Source organism: Oncorhynchus tshawytscha, linkage group LG25 (assembly GCF_018296145.1).
Source record: "Oncorhynchus tshawytscha isolate Ot180627B linkage group LG25, Otsh_v2.0, whole genome shotgun sequence".
Taxonomy (NCBI): Eukaryota; Metazoa; Chordata; class Actinopteri; order Salmoniformes; family Salmonidae; genus Oncorhynchus; species Oncorhynchus tshawytscha.
Window position 1 is genome coordinate 1,577,016 of NC_056453.1, and position 14,691 is coordinate 1,591,706.

General features: G+C 45.1%; 2 protein-coding genes across 5 annotated transcripts in view; both read right to left on the minus strand.

The window, feature by feature from the left end:
- The window catches only part of ccdc186 (coiled-coil domain-containing protein 186), a 1,196,038-nt gene that overhangs the window by 643,100 nt on the left and 538,247 nt on the right, over positions 1-14,691 (minus strand). The window lies entirely within an intron of this gene.
- LOC112220393 (contactin-4) overlaps positions 1-14,691 on the minus strand; it is a 227,456-nt gene that overhangs the window by 75,083 nt on the left and 137,682 nt on the right. The gene's annotated exons all lie outside the window — the stretch shown is intronic.

Below are 14,691 nucleotides of genomic sequence, written 5' to 3' on the forward strand. Positions count from 1 at the left end.
CGGCGCGACGTTGCCTGGGCGCCCATCTGCGGCCTGCTAGCCGTTGGCTGTCTTATCGGCTGCTATCTGAATAGACAATCGGACAATTTTTTTATTTTATTTTTATTTATTTTTCTTCTTGGGCCTCTATAACTATATCTATTGTTTTTATTTTTGTTGTTGTTGTGTGATTTGGATTAATCCCCTCTACCACACGGAACCCCACTAACCCCACTCTACTGACGGAACGCAAGAGGTGGCTAATTACAGACCTCCATCCTATGCTAGCTTGCTACCGATTTAGCTGTTCTAAATCGCCGTGACCCCCAACCAACTTCTCCACTCACCGGACCCTTTTGATCACTCGACTAAGCATGCCTCTCCTTAATGTCAATATGCCTTGTCCATTGCTGTTCTGGTTAGTGTTTATTGGCTTATTTCACTGTAGAGCCTTTAGTCCTGCTCATTATACCTTATCCAACCTACTAGTTCCACCACCCACACATGCAATGACATCTCCTGGTTTCAATGATGTTTCTAGAGACAATATCTCTCTCTTCATCACTCAATATCTAGGTTTACCTCCACTGTATTCACATCCTACCATACCTTTGTCTGTACATTATACCGTGATGCTATTTTATCGCCCCCAGAAACCTCCTTTTACTCTCCGTTCCAGATGTTCTAGACGACCAATTCTTATTGCTTTTAGCCGCACCCTTATTCTACTCCTACTCTGTTCCTCTGGCGATGTAGAGGTGAATCCAGGCCCTGCAGTGCCTAGCTCCACTCCTATTCCCCAGGCGCTCTCTTTTGACGACTTCTGTAACCGTAATAGCCTTGGTTTCATGCATGTTAACATTAGAAGCCTCCTCCCTAAGTTTGTTCTATTCACTGCTTTAGCACACTCTGCCAACCCGGATGTTCTAGCTGTGTCTGAATCCTGGCTTAGGAAGACCACCAAAAATTCTGAAATTTTAATTCCAAACTACAACATTTTCAGACAAGTCAATCTACTGCAAAGATAGCCTGCGGAGTTCTGTCCTACTATCCACCTCTCTAAAAACAAGTCTCTCACCGTTGCCACCTGCTATAGACCACCCTCTGCCCCCAGCTGTGCTCTGGACACCATATGTGAACTGATTGCCCCCCATCTATCTTCAGAGCTTGTGCTGCTAGGCGACCTAAACTGGAACATGCTTAACACCCCAGCCATCCTACAATCTAAACTTGATGCCCTCAACCTCACACAAATTATCAATGAACCTACCAGGTACCTCCCCAAAGCCTTAAACACGGGCACCCTCATAGATATCATCCTAACCAACTTGCCCTCTAAATACACCTCTGCTGTTTTCAACCAAGATCTCAGCGATCACTGCCTCATTGCCTGCATCCGTAATGGGTCAGCGGTTAAACGACCTCCACTCATCACTGTAAAACGCTCCCTGAAACACTTCAGCGAGCAGGCCTTTCTAATCGACCTGGCCGGGGTATCCTGGAAGGATATTGATCTCATCCTGTCAGTAGAGGATGCCTGGATATTTTTTTAAAATGCCTTCCTAACCATAAACATGCCCCATTCAAGAAATTTAGAACCAGGAACAGATATAGCCCTTGGTTCTCCCCAGACCTGACTGCCCTGAACCAACACAAAAACGTCCTATGGCGTTCTGCATTAGCATCGAACAGCCCCCGTGATATGCAGCTGTTCAGGGAAGCTAGAAACCATTATACACAGGCAGTTAGAAAAGCCAAGGCTAGCTTTTTCAAGCTGAAATTTGCTTCCAGCAATACAAACTCAAAAAAGTTCTGGGACACTGTAAAGTCCATGGAGAATAAGAACACCTCCTCCCAGCTGCCCACTGCACTGAAGATAGGAAACACTGTCACCACTGATAAATCCACCATAATTGAGAATTTCAATAAGCATTTTTCTACGGATGGCCATGCTTTCCACCTGGCTACTCCTACCCCGGTCAACAGCACTGCACCCCCCACAGCAACTCGCCCAAGCCTTCCCCATTTCTCCTTCTCCCAATTCCGTTCAGCTGATGTTCTGAATGAGCTGCAAAATCTGGAGCCCTACAAATCAGCTGGGCTAGACAATCTGGACCCTTTCTTTCTAAAATTATCTGCAGAAATTGTTGCCACCCCTATTACTAGCCTGTTCAACCTCTCTTTCGTGTCGTCTGAGATTCCTAAAGTTTGGAAAGCAGCTGTGGTCATCCCCCTCTTCAAAGGGGGGGACACTCTTGACCCAAACTGCTACAGACCTATATCTATCCTACCATGCCTTTCTAAGGTCTTCGAAAGCCAAGTCAACAAACAGATTACCGACCATTTCGAATCTCACCATACCTTCTCTGCTATGCAATCTGGTTTCAGAGCTGGTCATGGGTGCACCTCAGCCACGCTCAAGGTCCTAAACGATATCTTAACTGCCATCGATAAGAAACATTACTGTGCAGCCGTATTCATTGATCTGGCCAAGGCTTTCGACTCTGTCAATCACCACATCCTCATCGGCAGACTCGACAGCCATGGTTTCTCAAATGATTGCCTCGCCTGGTTCACCAACTACTTCTCTGATAGAGTTCAGTGTGTCAAATTGGAGGGTCTGCTGTCCGGACCTCTGGCAGTCTCTATGGGGGTGCCACAGGGTTCAATTCTTGGACCGACTCTCTTCTCTGTATACATCAATGAGGTCGCTCTTGCTGCTGGTGAGTCTCTGATCCACCTCTACGCAGACGACATCATTCTGTATACTTCCGGCCCTTCTTTGGACACTGTGTTAACAACCCTCCAGGCAAGCTTCAATGCCATACAACTCTCCTTCCGTGGCCTCCAATTGCTCGTAAATACAAGTAAAACTAAATGCATGCTCTTCAACCGATCGCTACCTGCACCTACCCGCCTGTCCAACATCACTACTCTGGACGGCTCTGACTTAGAATACGTGGACAACTACAAATACTTAGGTGTCTGGTTAGACTGTAAACTCTCCTTCCAGACCCATATCAAACATCTCCAATCCAAAGTTAAATCTAGAATTGGCTTCCTATTTCGCAACAAAGCATCCTTCACTCATGCTGCCAAACATACCCTTGTAAAACTGACCATCCTACCAATCCTCGACTTTGGCGATGTCATTTACAAAATAGCCTCCAATACCCTACTCACACAAATTGGATGCAGTCTATCACAGTGCAATCCGTTTTGTCACCAAAGCCCCATATACTACCCACCATTGCGACCTGTACGCTCCCGTTGGCTGGCCCTCGCTTCATACTCGTCGCCAAACCCACTGGCTCCATGTCATCTACAAGACCCTGCTAGGTAAAGTCCCCCCTTATCTCAGCTCGCTGGTCACCATAGCATCTCCCACCTGTAGCACACGCTCCAGCAGGTATATCTCTCTAGTCACCCCCAAAACCAATTCTTTCTTTGGCCGCCTCTCCTTCCAGTTCTCTGCTGCCAATGACTGGAACGAACTACAAAAATCTCTGAAACTGGAAACACTTATCTCCCTCACTAGCTTTAAGCACCAACTGTCAGAGCAGCTCACAGATTACTGCACCTGTACATAGCCCACCTATAATTTAGCCCAAACAACTACCTCTTTCCCTACTGTATTTAATTAATTTATTTATTTTGCTCCTTTGCACCCCATTATTTTTATTTCTACTTTGCACATTCTTCCATTGCAAATCTACCATTCCAGTGTTTTACTTGCTATATTGTATTTACTTTGCCACCATGGCCTTTTTTTGCCTTTACCTCCCTTATCTCACCTCATTTGCTCACATCGTATATAGACTTGTTTATACTGTATTATTGACTGTATGTTTGTTTTACTCCATGTGTAACTCTGTGACGTTGTATGTGTCGAACAGCTTTGCTTTATCTTGGCCAGGTCGCAATTGTAAATGAGAACTTGTTCTCAACTTGCCTACCTGGTTAAATAAAGGTGAAATAAAAAAAATAAAAAAAATAAAAAAATGTAATCTGCATTACACTGACACTGCCATGCCTGTCACCACACCCATGCCTGTCCAGCACACTCCCTGCAGTCTCCCAAAAAAGGCTTAATGGCTAGTGTATATAACTGCCCCGATAGAGGGAATCCTTGTTTAATGCCCCGTCTCACCCAGATTGGCCTACTGAGCCCCCCTCCCACCTTGACCATACATGACGCCCCAGCTTACAACAGCTTCTCACAGGTCAAAAAACTCAGACGCATTCAATCAACACGCAATAGAAGTCTAGTCCAATTATTCCCCAGAATTGTTTATAAAACTCCACTGGGAGTCCATTGACCCCTGGTGCACGACCAGGGGACATCTGGGTTATGGCCTCTGCCAGTTCATGGGACACCAGAGGAATGTCCAATTCATCCCTCTGTGTCAGAGAGAGCTTAGGGAGTTCTACAAACAAGACCTGAGCACACATAGGATCACACATTTCTGCCCTATACAACTCAGTATAAAACTCCACAGTTCGCTGACGCATATCACCCACCACAGAGGTCACCCGCCCATCAGACAGCCGTAGACAATGCATACCCTTGGCTTCACCGCTCTGTCTTTCCAAACCAAAGGAGGAAGAGCTGGGAGTATCCATCTCCTTGAGCATGGAGAACCTAGCTCTTACAAGTGATCCCTTTGCTTTAACAGACTGATTGCCTTGAGATAGAAGCTGTTTTTCAGTCTCTTGGTTCCAGCTTGGATGCATCTGTACTGACCTCGCCTTCTGGATGGTAGCGGGGTGAACAAGCAGTGGCTAGTGTGGTTGTCCTTGATGATTGTTTTGGCCTTCCTGTGACATTAGGTGCTGTAGGTGTCCTGGAGGGCAAGTAGTTTGCCCCCGGAGATGCATTGGGCAGACCGCACCACCCTCTGGAGAGCCCTGCAGTTGCGGACAGTGCAGTTGCCGTATCAGGCGGTGATACAGTCCGACAAGATGCTCTCAATTGTGCATCTGTAAAAGTTTGTGAGGGTTTTAGGTCCCAAGCCAAATTTCTTCAGCCTCTTGAGGTTGAAGAGGTGCTGTTGCACCTTCTTCACCACACTGTCTGTGTGGAAGGGCCATTTCAGATTGTCAGTGATGTGTACGCCGAGGAACTTGAAGCTCTCCACCTTCTCCACTGAGGTCGTGTCGATGTGGATAGGGGGGTGCTCCCTCTGCTGTTTCCTGAAGTCCACAATCATCTCCTTTGTTTTGTTGACATTGAGTAAGAGGTTATTTTCCTGGCACCTCACTCCCAGAGCCCTCACCTCCTTCCTGTAGGCTGTGTCGGCATTGTTGTTAATCAAGCCTACTAATGTTGTGTCGTCTGCAAACTTGATGTTTGAGTTGGAGGTGTGATTTGACATGCAATCATGGGTGAACAGGGAGTACAGGAGGGGGCTGAGCAAGCACCCTTGTGGGGGCACAGTGGTGAGGATCAGCGAAGTGGATCAGCGAAGTGGAGGTGTTGTTTCCTACCTTCACCACCTGGGGGCAGCCCGTTGCACAGGACGGGGTTCAGACTCAGGGCCTAGAGCTTAATGATGAGCTAGGAGGGTACTAGGGTGTTGAAAGCTGAGCTATAGTCAATGAACAGCATTATCATTCCTCTTGTCCAGATGGGACAGGGCAGTGTGCAGTGCGATGATGATTGCATCGTCTGTGGATCTATTGGGGCGGTAAGCAAATTGAAGTGGGTCTAGAGTGACAGGTAAGGTAGAGGTGATATGATCATTGACTAGTCTTTCAAAGCACTTCATGATGACAGAAGTTCTGACGTGGAAACTCTGACGAAGGCCATGTGGGGACATCAGACTGGGATAGGGAGAGATTGAATATGTCTGTAAACACACCAGTCAGCTGGTCTGCACATGCTCTGTGGACGCAGTTAGATATGCCGTCTGTGCCGGCAGCCTTTCGAGGGTTAAAACGCTTAAATGTCTTGCTCACATTGGCCACAGAGAAGGAGATCCCACAGTCCTTGGTAGAGGGCCGCGTCGGTGGCACTGTGTTATCCTCAAAGCGGACAAATAAGATGTTTAGCTTGTTCCGGAAACAAGATGTCAGTGTCCGCCACGTTGCTGGTTTTCATTTTGTAGTCCATGATTGTCTGTAGACCCTGTCACATACGTCTGGTGTCTGAGCCGTTGAATTGCGACTCCACTTTGTCTCTATACTGACGTTTTGCTTGTTTGATTGCCTTGCAGAGGGAATAACTACACTGTTTGTATTCTGCCATATTCAAAGTCACCTTGCCATGGTTAAATGTGTTGGTTCGTGCTCTCAGTTTTGCGCAAATGCTGCCATCTATCCACGGTTTCTGGTTGGGGTAGGTTCTAATAGTCACAGTAAGTACAACATCTCCTATACATTTCCTGATAAACTCAGTCACCAAATCAGTATGTTCATCAATGTTATTATCCGAGGCTACCCGGAACATATCCCAGTCCGCGTGATCAATACAATCTTGAAGCATAGATTCCTATTGGTCTGACCAGCGTTGAATAGTCCTGAGCATGGGTACTTCCTTTTTGAGTTTCTGCCTATAGGAAGGGAATAGCAAAATGGAGTTGTGGTCAGATTTGCCGAAAGGAGTCCGGGGGAGGGCTTGTAGGCATCCCGGAAGTTGGAGTAGCAGTGGTCGAGTGTTTTAGCAGCGCGAGTACTACAGTTCATGTGTTGATAGAAATTCGGTAGCCTTTCTCACAAATTTGCTTAGTTAAAATCCCCAGTTTTTATAAATATGGCCTCAGCATATGTGGTTTCCATTTAGCATAAAGTCCAGTGAAGTTCTTTGTGGTATCAGCTTGAGGGGGGATATACACGGTTGTGACTATAACCGAGGGGAATTCTTTTGGGAGATGATACGGTCGACATTTGATTGTGAGCTGTTCTAGGTCAGATGAACAAAAGGACTTGAGTCGTTAAGCATGAAACATACACCCCTACCCTTCTTCTTCCTGGAGAGCAGGGTTGGGTAGGTTACTTTCTGAATGCAATCCATTCCAGTTACAAGTTACCTGTCCGAAATTGTAATCAGTAATGTAGTTTTTGGATTACCCAATCTCAGTAACGTAATCTGATTACATTCCGTTACTTTTACATTACATTCCACCTCCGATTACATTCCACCTCCATGCTTCACGGTTTGCATGGTGTTCTTGGGGTTGTACTCATCCTTCTTCTTCCTCCAAACACGGTGAGTGGAGTTTAGACCAAAAAGCTCTATTTTTGTCTCATCAGACCACATGACCTTCTCCCATTCCTCCTCTGGATCATCCAGATGGTCATTGGCAAACTTCAGACGGGCCTGGACATGCGCTGGCTTGAGCAGGGGGACCTTGCGTGCGCTGCAGGATTTTAATCCATGACGGCGTAGTGTGTAACTAATGGTTTTCTTTGAGACTGTGGTCCCAGCTCTCTTCAGGTCATTGACCAGGTCCTGCCGTGTAGTTCTGGGCTGATCCCTCACCTTCCTCCTGATCATTGATGCCCCACGAGGTGAGATCTTGCATGGTGCCCCAGACCGAGGGTGATTGACCGTCATCTTGAACTTCTTCCATTTTCTAATAATTGCGCCAACAGTTGTTGCCTTCTCACCATGCTGCTTGCCTATTGTCCTGTAGCCCATCCCAGCCTTGTGCAGGTCTACAATTTTATCCCTGATGTCCTTACGCAGTTCTCTGGTCTTGGCCATTGTGGAGAGGTTGGAGTCTGTATGATTGAGTGTGTGGACAGGTGTCTTTTATACAGGTAACAAGTTCAAACAGGTGCAGTTAATACAGGTAATGAGTGGAGAACAGGAGGGCTTCTTAAAGAAAAAAACTAACAGGTCTGTGAGAGCCGGAACTCTTACTGGTTGGCAGTTGATCAAATACTTATGTCATACAATAAAATACAAATTAATTACTTAAAAATCATACAATGTGATTTTCTGGATTTTTGTTTTAGATTCCGCCTCTCACATTTGAAGTGTACCTATGATAAAAATGACAGACCTCTACATGCTTTGTAAGTAGGAAAACCTGCAAAATCGGCAGTGTATCAAATACTTGTTCTCCTCACTGTATAATAATACGATTAAATTATGTATTTACATTAAAAAAACAAAGTCTATCAGAATTCCAGTCATTCCAATAAATGTTATACCCCTTGATCTTCAAGAATAGGACTTGGAAATATGGAAGTATAGATTAGCCAATTTGTTTTACCTGAGCATGACACCAGAACTAAGGACTTATTAGCCAGCCCTACTCTGTTGTTTATGATTTTGTTGTCATGGAGGACTGATTGGGCTCATTGATTCGAGTTTAAAAAAAATGCTGCGCTCATGGAATGGCATGCTTTACCAAGAGTGTGCAAAGCTGTCAACTATAAAATATATTTTGATTTATTTAACACTTTTTTGCTTACTACATTATTCCTTATGTGCTATTTCATAGTTGTGATGTCTTCACAATTATTCTACAATGTAGAAAAATAAAGAAAAACCCTTGGATGAGTAGGTGTGCCCAAACTTTTGATTGGTACTGTACAGTGGGGCAAAAAAGTATTTAGTCAGCCACCAATTGTGCAAGTTCTCCCACTTAAAAAGATGAGAGAGGCCTGTAATGTTCATCATAGGTACACTTCAACTATGACAGACAAAATGAGAAAAAAAAATCCAGAAAATCACATTGTAGGATTTTTAATGAATTTATTTGCAAATTATGGTGGAAAATAAGTATTTGGTCACCTACAAACAAGCAAGATTTCTGTCTCTCACAGACCTGTAACTCCTTCTTTAAGAGGCTCCTCTGTCTTCCACTCGTTACCTGTATTAAATGGCACCTGTTTGAACTTGTTATCAGTATAAAAGACACCTGTCCACAACCTCAAACAGTCACACTCCAAACTCCACTATGGCCAAGACCAAAGAGCTGTCAAAGGACACCAGAAACAAAATTGTAGACCTGCACCAGGCTGGGAAGACTGAATCTGCAATAGGTTGGCAGCTTGGTTTGAAGAAATCAACTGTGGGAGCAATTATTAGGAAATGGAAGACATACAAGACCACTGATAATCTCCCTCGATCTGGGGCTCCATGCAAGATCTCACCCCATGGGGTCAAAATGAACACAAGAACGGTGAGCCAAAATCCCAGAACCACACAGGGAGACCTAGTGAATGACCTGCAGAGAGCTGGGACCAAAGTAACAAAGCCTACCATCAGTAACACACTACACACCGCCAGGGACTCAAATCCTGCAGTGCCAGACGTGTCCCCCTGCTTAAGCCAGTACATGTCCAGGCCTGTCTGAAGTTTGCTAGAGAGCATTTGGATGATCCAGAAGAAGATTGGGAGAATGTCATATGGTCAGATGAAACCAAAATATAACTTTTTGGTAAAAACTCAACTCGTCGTGTTTGGAGGACAAAGAATGCTTTGGGGCTGTTTTTCTGCAAAGGGACCAGGACGGACGACTGATCCGTGTAAAGGAAAGAATGAATAGGGCCATGTATCGTGAGATTTTGAGTGAAAACCTCCTTCCATCAGCAAGGGCATTGAAGATGAAACGTGGCTGGGTCTTTTCGCATGACAATGATCCCAAACACACTGCCCGGGCAAAGAAGGAGTGGCTTCATAAGAAGCATTTCAAGGTCCTGGAGTGGCCTAGCCAGTCTCCAGATCTCAACCGCATAGAAAATCTTTGGAGGGAGTTGAAAGTCCGTGTTGCCCAGCAACAGCCCCAAAACATCACTGCTCTGGGGAGATCTACGCAGATAGATCTACAGGTATTACCTGTCATTGTGCGCAGGCCTTATACTGATCAGGAAGGAGACGTGTTCTTTCACCTAGAGATGAACATACTTTTGTGCAAAAAGTGCAAATCAATCCCAGAACAGCAGCAAAGGACCTTGTGAAGATGCTGTAGGAAACAGGTACAAAAGTGTCTATATCCACAGTAAAACAAGTCCTATATCAACATAACCTGAAAGCCCGCTCAGCAAGGAAGAAGCCACTGCTCTAAAACCGCCATAAAAAAGCCAGACTACGGTTTGCAACTGCACATGGGGACAAAGATCGTACTTTTTGGAGAAATGTCCTCTGGTCTGATAAAACAAAAATATAACTGTTTGGCCATAATGACCATCGTTATGTTTGGAGGAAAAAGGGGGAGGCTTGCAAGCCGAAAAACACCATCCCAACCGTGAAGCACAGGGGTGGCAGCATCATGTTCTCGGGGTGCTTTGCTGCAGGAGGGACTGGTGCACTTCACAAAATAGATGCCATCATGAGGAAGCAAAATTATGTGGATATATTGAAGCAACATCTCAAGACATCAGTCAGGAAGTTAAAGTTTGGTCGCAAATTGATCTTCCAAATGGACACTGACCACAAGCATACTTCCAAAGTTGTGGCTAAATGGCTTAAGGACAACAAAGTCAAGGTATTGCAGTGGCCACCACAAAGCCCTGACTTCAATCCTATAGAACATTTGTGGGAAGAACTGAAAAAGCATGTGCGAGCAAGGAGGCCTACAAATCTGACTCAGTTATACCAGCTGTCAGGAGGAATGGGCCAAAATTCACCCAACTTATTCTGGGAAGCTTGTGGAAGTTAAACAATTTAAAGCCATTGCTACCAAATACTAATTGAGTGTATGCTAACTTCTCACCCACTGGGAATGTCAATGAAAGAAATAAAAGCTGAAATAAATAATTCTCTTAACTATTATTCTGACATTTCACATTCTTAAAATAAAGTGGTGATCCTAGCTGAGACAGGGAATAGGGAATGTTTACTAGGATTAAATGTCAGGAATTGTGAAAAACTGAGTTTAAATGTATTTGGCTAAGTTGTATGTAAACTTCCAACTTCAACTGTCTTGTGTTGGGATGTTTACTTCTCCAAACATCCACTAGGTCGAACTGATTAATGATGTGCCTTAACACTCCCACTGACATTGAATGAGGCTCTTCCCCATTTCTGTCTTTCGTCAAATCCATTTTACAGTTCCAGTCCCCGCCGACCACCAGCATTTCCTCAGGAGCTACCTGTGAGAGTTCCTGTCTAAGACTCCCAAATAGAATCCCCCTCTCTCTCCCCATGTTAGGTGCAAACACATTTATAAAGACAAAACCATATTGTTCATTTCTGATTTTACAGCAAGCAGCACACCACCTTTGAGGAGCACATTTTTACAGACAGACCCAGTACAAAAAGGACTGCCACCCTTGCACTAAAATTTGCCCCATGGCTCAACACACTTGCTCCTTTCCACAAGAGCCTCCAATCGACTTCATTCACCACATCACTATGCGTCTCCTGCAGAAACAACAGTACCTTTTTTGTTTTACATATTCACCCAACACACTCCTCTTTCCCGTATCTCTGGCGCCATTTATATTGAGCGAGCCTACCCGAAGTGTCTCCATCAGAAGTGGGAGAAAAACCAGCAAAGAAAGAGACCAATTGCAAAGCTCAAAAATCCCCAGTGCCAGAAAGAAACTATTAATCTAAACAGTGTCTGAAGGTTGACCCTTACGCACTGTTGTGACCCATTTCCAACCTAAACCGTTTCCTGGGTGAGAGGACACCATGCCCCTCATTTTTCATAGCATGTACTGATCTTACAAACTTTCTCGGATCAGAAAAAAAAGCCTCAAGATTAACTTTTTTCCCCTTGGTCTCATTCCGGAATCTTGTCAGTTCTCTCAATGTGTACTTTGACCCCTCTGCTTGACTGGCTGTCAGAGTCTGAAAAAGAGTCTGAAAAAAACCTCATCATCCTTTTCCTCAGACTCACTTTCCTCCTCATCTCCATCTCCCATCCTGACCACCTGCCCTTCCTCTCTGGTCAGGGCATCCCCCCCCAGCACCAGGCAAAGGTTCCATGGTGCCTTTGATCACACCAGCCTCTCCCCTCCCACCTCCTTCTTCTCCCCCTTCTCCACACTTCCCCACTATACTCTCCTCATCCACTAGCATAACCTGACGAGGCCCAGCCTCATCCACATCACCCTCCATAGCATGACTAGATCCAGCCTCCACTACACCACCATCCATAGCATGACTAGACTCAGCCTCTGCTACACCACCATCCATAGCATGACTAGTCCCAGCCTCAGCGACCCCACCACCCATAGACTGACTAGACCCATTCTCAGCTACCCCACCATCCATAGCATGACTAGACCCAGCCTCCACTACACCACCATCCATAGTATGACTAGACCCAGCCTCAGCTACACCACCATCCATAGCATGACTAGACCCAGCCTCTGCTACACCACCATCCATAGCATGACTAGATCCAGCCTCCACTACACCACCATCCATAGCATGACTACACCCAGCCTCAGCTACACCACCATCTATAGCATGACTAGACCCAGCCTCAGCTACCCCACCATCAATAGCATGATTAGATCCAGCCTCCACTCCACCACCATCCATAGCATGACTAGACCCAGCCTCAGCTACCCCACCATCCATAGCATGATTAGATCCAGCCTCCACTACACCACCATCCATAGCATGACTAGACCCAGCCTCAGCTACCCCACCATCCATAGCATGATTAGATCCAGCCTCCACTACACTACCATCCATAGAATGACTAGACCCAGCCTCAGCTACACCACCATCCATAGTATAACTAGAACCGGGCCTCAGCTACCCCACCATCCATAGCATGATCAGATCCAACCTCCACTACACCACCATCCATAGCATGACTAGACCCAGCCTCAGCTACACCACCATCCATAGCATGACTAGATCCAGCCTCAGCTACACCACCATCCATAGCATGACTAGTCCCAGCCTCAGCTACACCACCATGTATAGCATGACTAGTCCCAGCCTCAGCTGTCTGCATCTCATTGTCCCCTGCACGTTGACCTCGATTAGAGCCCCTCCCCATGCCTCACTTTAAAATGCACATTTAGCTGTTGCACATTTGTTTTCAGAAACATAAACACTTGCCTCCGGAACGAAACAACGTGCTTAACGGCATCTGCCTGAAAGCCTCCCAACAGTACACGAAAACCGCTAGCAAACTTACCGAACGACTCAACTCTTTCCTGATTTGATCATCATAAACGGAGGCAAATTTGCAACTACCACCCTTGTCGAAGGGGTAGAAAGAGGCGAAATTGGCACCAACACACCCCTTACAAATATACCACTAGCAATTAGCCTACCAACCAAATTTTCCCTTTTCATGAACACAATCACAGCTTTGTTCATTCCGGAAGCGGAATGTATAAATTCAGCTCCTACCTGTTCACTGACTGCGAGCAGAACCTCCTCCACTTTAACGCCGTTCTCAGGAATGCACCTGAATCCATGCCGTAACGACAGCGTCTCCTCCACGCTAGGCTGAGAAGCCATCGCACACACCACACCTTCCAAACCCCAGGAAACTAACTCTGTCCTCTTCCACCCTAACTTTGAAAAAACCTGTGGATACCGCTAAAACAAAGTGCATTAACCCAAGAAAATTAATTAGAACTGAGCCCTTCACACCAAACACTCAAACTCCAAAAAACGTCCAGCATGCACTGCAAGAGATAGAGAGAGTAAGCACATCAAAATAGGGCAGACCTGCTGCTAATATGGACAACCTATCCCCTGTAGCTCACAGCCAGAGCAACACTGCAGGGACCTTGGAGGCAGGCACGTTGTAAATAATGCCAAATTGTTTAATGCACAGAAAGAGTTATTCCTGACAGCTGACAGAGCCTGACTTACACACCACAGGGGCATAGAGATGGGAAACCAATTGAAGGAGAGATATTCAGTTGAATTTGGAAGAAAATCAAGAGATCATAAATATTTACCCACACGGAAATAGATGGCCTGCATAGAAGTATGTATGTTAGTTATCACCTGCTGTGCTCAGTTTAAAAAAAAAACTTTGTTTTGCAATCCCTATAACTATACTGTATATCGTTGCTGCTACCAAAGCGAACATACTTTCATATAATTAGTCCAGACGGCCATGTTTCTTTAGATTATTTTCCAGCATTTATCTGTGACTGATCCACATTGTGGAATATAAACAATGAAACAACAAGTGTAATAAAAAATGCAGGGAGCCAGACAAGCTATTCTTGTAAATGGGCCATTAGGCATGCAGCGGAGAACGACCCCAGAAGGTAGAGATAAATCTCAGTGGTGAGGATAGCCTACAGGTACTTAATAAAAGGACGCCTTGTATGAAGAATCCCATCGTATGACTACTAGAGAACAACGGAAGGTCGCAGCCCTTCATTTGACTAGACTCCACTCTGACACTGATAGAGCCTTGAGACTGTCTGCTGTGTTATTAGAGGTCAAAATACGGTCTAATGCTGGGGCCAATAGTGACAATAATATTGGTCCTAACAGGGGGACAAAAATCATTTAGCTAAACTATTTTATTTTTCTCTCAGCTTGAAACATCCTGAATAGACAGTGATGTTTTTGTTGATTTTATCTCAATAACCAAGAGAAAGGTTAAATAATAATACAAATAATACATGCATGGATGACAATGACAGCAAATCCAAAACAGAAATATTCAGCAGCAGGGAATCAGTTGAAGATCTACATGATTAATTAGAGGATATCACCAGAATACTATCTGAATGAAACAGACAAGAATACAACTAATAACACTAACAATCACATTTCACAACTACTCTTCCTCATCTTCATCCAGATGCTGCACTGCG